At 44.2% G+C, this 6,158-nt stretch overlaps 1 long non-coding RNA gene and 1 pseudogene across 1 annotated transcript; one reads left to right on the top strand and one right to left on the bottom strand.

The window, feature by feature from the left end:
* Nucleotides 1-763: 763 nt before the first annotated feature.
* Nucleotides 764-3,463, bottom strand: LOC123520911. The gene is made up of 2 exons (XR_006679423.1): nucleotides 3,101-3,463; nucleotides 764-1,114 (listed from the first exon to the last, which is right to left on the bottom strand). It is a non-coding gene; the product is annotated as an uncharacterized LOC123520911 (long non-coding RNA).
* A 1,377-nt stretch (nucleotides 3,464-4,840) lies between these two features.
* Nucleotides 4,841-6,158, top strand: LOC101656849 (annotated as a pseudogene).

Genomic DNA, 6,158 nt, shown 5'->3' with positions numbered 1-6,158 from the left:
TGTGGACTGGTGTTGGGTTAATGGGTTAATGTTGGACTTGTGGGCTTGGGCAGCATTGGGTTGGGATGTTTTCATGATGCACATTTTCTTTACATAAAACTCTCCCTTATACATGAGTCGCTGTGGATTTGTTTCTCCAAAGTACCTAGACTAATACAGAGGTAGAAGACAACAGAATTTGGGTTGTGACAAAATCAAGTCAGTATCCAAGATACAAGTTCTATCTGCTCACTGCCTGCCATATACTTGGGGCAGGACAGAGGGGCCAGAGCTGCTGGAATTTGGGACCTGCAGGGAGGGCATGCAAGGTCAAAGGACACGGTTTCAGGGGGTTCTTTGGGACAGCCAGGGCATGAAGGGGTCTCTAAGGGGAGGAAAGGAGCAGCAACACCCATGTTGGGGGGAGTTCAGCACAACTGGTCTCTTCCAGCCCCCAAACCTCAAACCCTCCATGTAGGGATGCCATGTCTGCTGAATTTACAGCCTCCCCAACAAGTGTGGCAGCCTGCAACAAGCTAATTCTGGCACTGCAGCGTGTAGCTCTAATGTTCTGGGGATGGTTCCTCCTGCTTCCTATAACACATACAGCCCCACTGCATCCCCCAGGGACCATAGCAACCCACAGCAGGGCATGCTCCTGGTCCTAACCATGTCCAGGTTTCCAGAGGCCACATGACCTCCTATGAGTGCAGCTCCATGTTCTTTCTCTAGAGGGGTTGGAACAGAGGGCCAACGGACACCACACTCCAACACATGACACATGTTAATTAAATGGAGGTTTATTTCAAAATTAGTCTTAGAGGGTAAGCTGGGTTTAAAGGCTGGAGCCGTACTACATAGTGAGTGGTGAAAACATCTGCCCTCCTCCAACATAGAAAGAGAGGGGGCTCCATCACCAGCCCCGCCCCACGGTCATGCATCCAATGGTTACTAGGACTAGAAGCCAACAGCTAAGGGCCCCGTGCTGCTCAAGTTGAACCCAGGTTAAGCTATACAGGTTTAAATACACATTGGCAATTACATGGTGTCATGCAATCCCTGTGGTGGAATGACTTGCTTGGCGACCTCCTGCAGCAAGGCAGCTCCAAAGAGCAAGATTAGGTGGGACAGAGCACTGAAAAGAGAAGAGAGGAGAGAGGTCAGGGCACAGCATGGGTCAGCAGCTGTCAGCCCAGGGTGGCCTTGGCAGAGAGCACGTGGCTTCTCTCCAGTATTCTGAGCAGAGAACGGTCCCGCCCAGCCGGGGGAAGTATGCAGTCAGGTCTTAGTTCCAGGAGGAAAAAAAAACAACGAAAGGTGGGTTGTTCCATGTAAAGATTAAGTGAGCAGTCTCGGGGTTCAGATCTGACCACGAATCACTCTCTGACTTCCAGGAATTCCTTAGCCAGCTGTGTTTACTTCTTTGTCTACACACACACACACACACACACACACACACAAGTGCCTGCCTTTGACCTTAAAAGGTTGCTGAGGGGCACGTAGAAAGTGCTCGATAAATGTTAAGAATTATGTATGAATGCATTGGCACTTCAGTGGATCATAAAGAATAAAGTCTAGCCTTCAGACTCTTAGGCTTTCGTAAGGCTCCTTTGAAATTCTCCTTTGGGAAATTTGTCTATTTTTAAAAGCTTTTAAGAGTTCCTTTTTCCTTTTTTTTTTTTGGCCACTGTTTCATCTAAATTCTTCTGCTGAAAAGAAGATTAATTTCTCTGATCTGTATGGAAACAACATAAGGGGGTTTCAGAAAGTTCCTGAAAATGTTTCATTATCTTTTGATTTTATTTTTATATAGACTTTTGGCAGCTCCCACATGCAGCTCAAGGGGATTTAGGCTGAGCTCCACCAACCTTCTGCAGTTATCCAAAGCTTTATGTAGGTGTGAAGCCAAACCCGATAGACTAAGGAGTCCGGGAAGGGAATGCTCAGCAACGATCATTCACATCACAAAATGAAAGACAGCCAGACAGCATCCGAGTCACATTGTGCTTTTTCCTCAATATATCTGAAGCTGAATCTAAGCAAACTTATAGATTTCCCAGTTAGCAAGATGCAATTAGCAAAATCCAGATTGAGGAAACTCTATGAGATAAGCAAATAAATTTCAAAGAAGAAGAGAGGAAGAAGGAGGAAAGGGTCATCTAGAGAGTCCTTATTATCCAATTGCAATGTATATACCATCTTTGGAGGCAGATTAAGCCAAAAAAACGTATGGGAAAATTTAAACACTGAATATTTAATGATATTAAGAAACAATTTGTTTGGTTGTGGTGGCAGAATTGTGGTTGTGTTTCTTAGAGAATCCTAACGTTGAAGAAATGTGTGCTAAAATATGTATGTATTAAAAAGCACAATGACTAGGATTTCAATGCTATATGGAGAGGAGAAAAAACTGCATGGGGTTATAAATAAAACAAAATTGGCATGAGTCCATTTTTGAAGCCAATGATAAGTATGTGAGAGTTCATTCCACCACTCACCTTTCTTTTTTGTATATGGTAAAAGATTCCATCATACTCCAAAACTCACTGCCATCGAGTCGATTCCAACCCATAGTGACCCTGTGAGGCCGGGTAGAACTACCCTAGGGTTTCAGAGTCTGCGACTCGTTACCAGTGTGCAAAGTCTCTTTCTTCTCTAGGTGAGTGCAGCTGGTTTCCAATTGGTAAATTTGTGATTAGCACTCCAACGCAAACTACTATACCTAGGGATCATGTATTCCATAATAAAAGGTTTAATTTTTAAAAAAAAAAAGAAGTTATGAAAGAATGCGCTATTCATGACTCCAGTTTCCTCTCAAGTATTTGAAAAGCACTAACGTTTTCCTCGGGTTTTGCTTTCTCTTAGCCAAATAGGCCAAACTGTGCCACATTTGTACACCCCTGGGTTGGTTTCTCCTCGTGCCATAATGGTGACTCCTTTTCAGGCATCCTGGCACTATCTAAAAAAGGGCAAAAGCCATCCCTGGGTGGGGCTCACACTGTCCACTGAGTTCCCCGCAAGCTGCCTTGACATGGGTGCTCTTGGAAGTCTCAGTTCAACACTGGTACCATAAATCCCCGGGGAAAGTCCCGCAAGACAGAAGGCCTGGGGCTGCCCTTACCTTTTAAAATGTAGTCTGTTAGCAAGGAAGGCACCTTCTCATTGTCTTCCTTCATGGCAAAGAGAACTAGGAAAGGAGAGAGAGACGAAGACATCATCATGGCATAAAGCTTACTTCTAGGGGCCACCAGCCCACACGCCCAAGGGGATGAGAAAGGATGCCAGGAAAAGAGACATTTACTGAGGACCAAACTACCTAAAATCTCGAAGTCGGTCGGAGTCTGACTAACGTGGCGACAGAGGAAAGGACATCAAAAGAGCCATCGTCAGGAAGTCGGGGCAAGCGCCATCACGAATATGTTTCTTTTCAAAACTTTTATTAAAATTTAAATCATTGTATTGGGGGCTCGTACAATTCTTATCACAATTCATCCATCCATCCATTGTGTCAAGCACATATGTACATTTGTTGCTATCATCATTCTCAAAACATTTGCCTTCCACTTGAGCCCTTAATATCGGCTTTTCAAAACTTCTTATTTTTTGCTCATTATGATTTCTATAACATGTATTCAGCATGTTTTAATAATCATAAAAATGAATAAAATAAAGCTATGAAAAAGATCACTATTAAGGATAATAGTGGCCACATTACTGAATCACAGAACTTACCTGTAACAGCATTCTATTGATATAAAGAGACATTTTTAGAAAATATTTCACCTCAAATTCATTATTAACAGAAGCATTCAATTTAAATATTTAATTTATATTCTCAGTTGGTCACCATGCTAGATGTGTAGCTGCAAAAGAATAGGGGCCCTCAAGGAGTTTTAAAGATTTTTGATTGAAATAGTACATAAACTATATAGGAAACAAATAGAGGGGAGGCTCAAATTTTTAAAAAATAGTTTTACTGCCATTAAACTAGTGTTTTTCTATATTCATATGAAGGAAATTCCTTAAGAAGGTAGCTGGACATTATTTATAATATAAAAAAATGGAGGGTGGTTGTGTATCCATCAATACCAAAACTCAACTTAACTCACTGCCAATTCACGGTGATCCTATAGGTCAGAGTAGAACTGCCCCTTTGGGTTTCTGAGATTATAACTCTTCCAGAAGTTCAAAGCCTCCTTTCCCCCGCAGAAAAGTTGGTGGTCTCTAACTGCTTACCTTTCAATTAGCAGCCTGATGCGTAAGCACCAAGCCACTAGGGCTCCTGTATCTATCAAAATAGTGGTACATCTACTCAAGGTAGTCCTATATAGTTTTACTGGAAAGCTAAGTAATTAAATGTACACACATATCTACTTATACATATATAGATACACATATACATGCATATAATTTACTCAGTAAAAAATGGCTGAATAACACGTGTTATATTTTTTAACGAATAACTAGATCCTAATAGTCAAAAAAACACCTGGAAGAAGGTGATTAGCATGAATGACCCCAGTCAGTAGAGAAAACCATAAAGACCTCTGGCATGGATAGCGGATGTCAGGAGACAGCTGTGACAGCAGTGGGATCCTCAATCCATGTCCCCATCCTCACCCTCATTGATGACCTCACCTATTCCCAGGCAGATTAATGAAACCTGAATTTAAAAATTGGGAGTGGGAGAAAGAGAAGAGCTAGCCAAGAGCAGTCGGCACCGGAGGCCAAGCCATAGTCGAACGGCCTTCCCTTCCAGTCCTCCGGCCCCTGCCCTGGCCCTCCTAGGCCTCCTCCCAGCCGGCCCGGCGCTCCTGGGCCCGCCCTGGGCCCCTGTCTTTGCACTCCATCCGGTGGCCCCATGAGGAGGGACGTGAACGGAGTGACCAGGGCAGGTTTGAGATGTTTTCAAATAGCGATGAAGCTGTAATCAATAAGAAACTTCCCAAAGAACTCCTATTACAAATCTTCTCTTTTCTGGATGTCGGAACCTTGTGTCGCTGTGCTCAGATCTCCAGAGCCTGGAATGTTCTGGCTCTCAGTGGCAGTAACTGGCAACGAATTAACCTGTTTGATTTCCAGAGGGATATTGGGGGCCGAGTAGTGGGAAATATCTCACAAAGACGTGGTGGCTTTTTGCGGAAGTTGGGGGCTTTTTGCGGAAGTTGAGCCTTCGTGGGTGTCTTAGAGTTGCAGACAGCGCATTAAGGACTTTTGCACAAAACTGTAGGAATACTGAAGTGCTGAGTCTTAACGGGTGCACAAAGATGTACACAGACGCCACATGTACTAGCCTTCACAAGTTCTCTTCCAAGCTCACCTTGACTTGGCTTCCTGTACATCAAAACAAACCTGTCTCTGAAAGCTCTGAGTGAGGGATGGCCACTGTTGGAGCAACTGAGTATTTCCTGGTGTGACCAAGTAACCAAGGATGGCATCCAAGCACTAGTGAGAGGATGTGGGGGTCTCAAGGCCTTAGTCTTAAAAGGCTGCACACAGAAGATGAAGCTCAGAAGTACATAGGTGCACATTGGCCTGAACTGATGACTTTGAACTTACAGACTTGCTTGCAAACCACTGATGACGGTCTCATTACTATATGCCGAGGATACCATAAGTTACAGTCCCTCTGTGCCTCTGGCTGCTCCAACATCACAGATACCATCCTGGATGCTCTAGGTCCGAACTGCCCACGGCTTAGAATACTAGAAGTGGCAAGACATTCTCAGTTAACAGATATGGGCTTTACCACTCTGGCTAGGAATTGCCATGAACTTGAAAAGATGGATCTGGAAGAATGTGTTCAGATAACAGACAGCACATTAATCCAACTTTCTATACATTGACCTGGTCTTCAAGTATTGAGTCTTTCTCACGGTGAGCTGATCACAGATGATGGAATTCGTCACCTGGGAAATGGCGCCCATGACCAGCTGGAAGTGACTGAGCTGGACAATTGCCCACTAATCACAGATGCGTCCCTGGAGCGCTTGAAGAGTTGTCGCAGTCTCGAGAGGATAGAACTCTATGACTGCCAGCAAGTCACACGGGCTGGAACCAAGAGACTTGGGGCCCATTTACCCAATATGAAAGTCCACGCCTACTTCGCACCTGTCACTCCACCCCCATCAGTAGGGGGCAGCAGACCGCGATCATGCAGATGCTGCATCATCCTATGA

This window comes from Echinops telfairi, unplaced genomic scaffold, assembly GCF_000313985.2.
Source record: "Echinops telfairi isolate 266 unplaced genomic scaffold, ASM31398v2 ScPeMD7_7465;HRSCAF=8503, whole genome shotgun sequence".
In the NCBI taxonomy this organism is placed as follows: Eukaryota; Metazoa; Chordata; class Mammalia; order Afrosoricida; family Tenrecidae; genus Echinops; species Echinops telfairi.
This window is presented reverse-complemented; position numbering and strand designations above follow the sequence as displayed.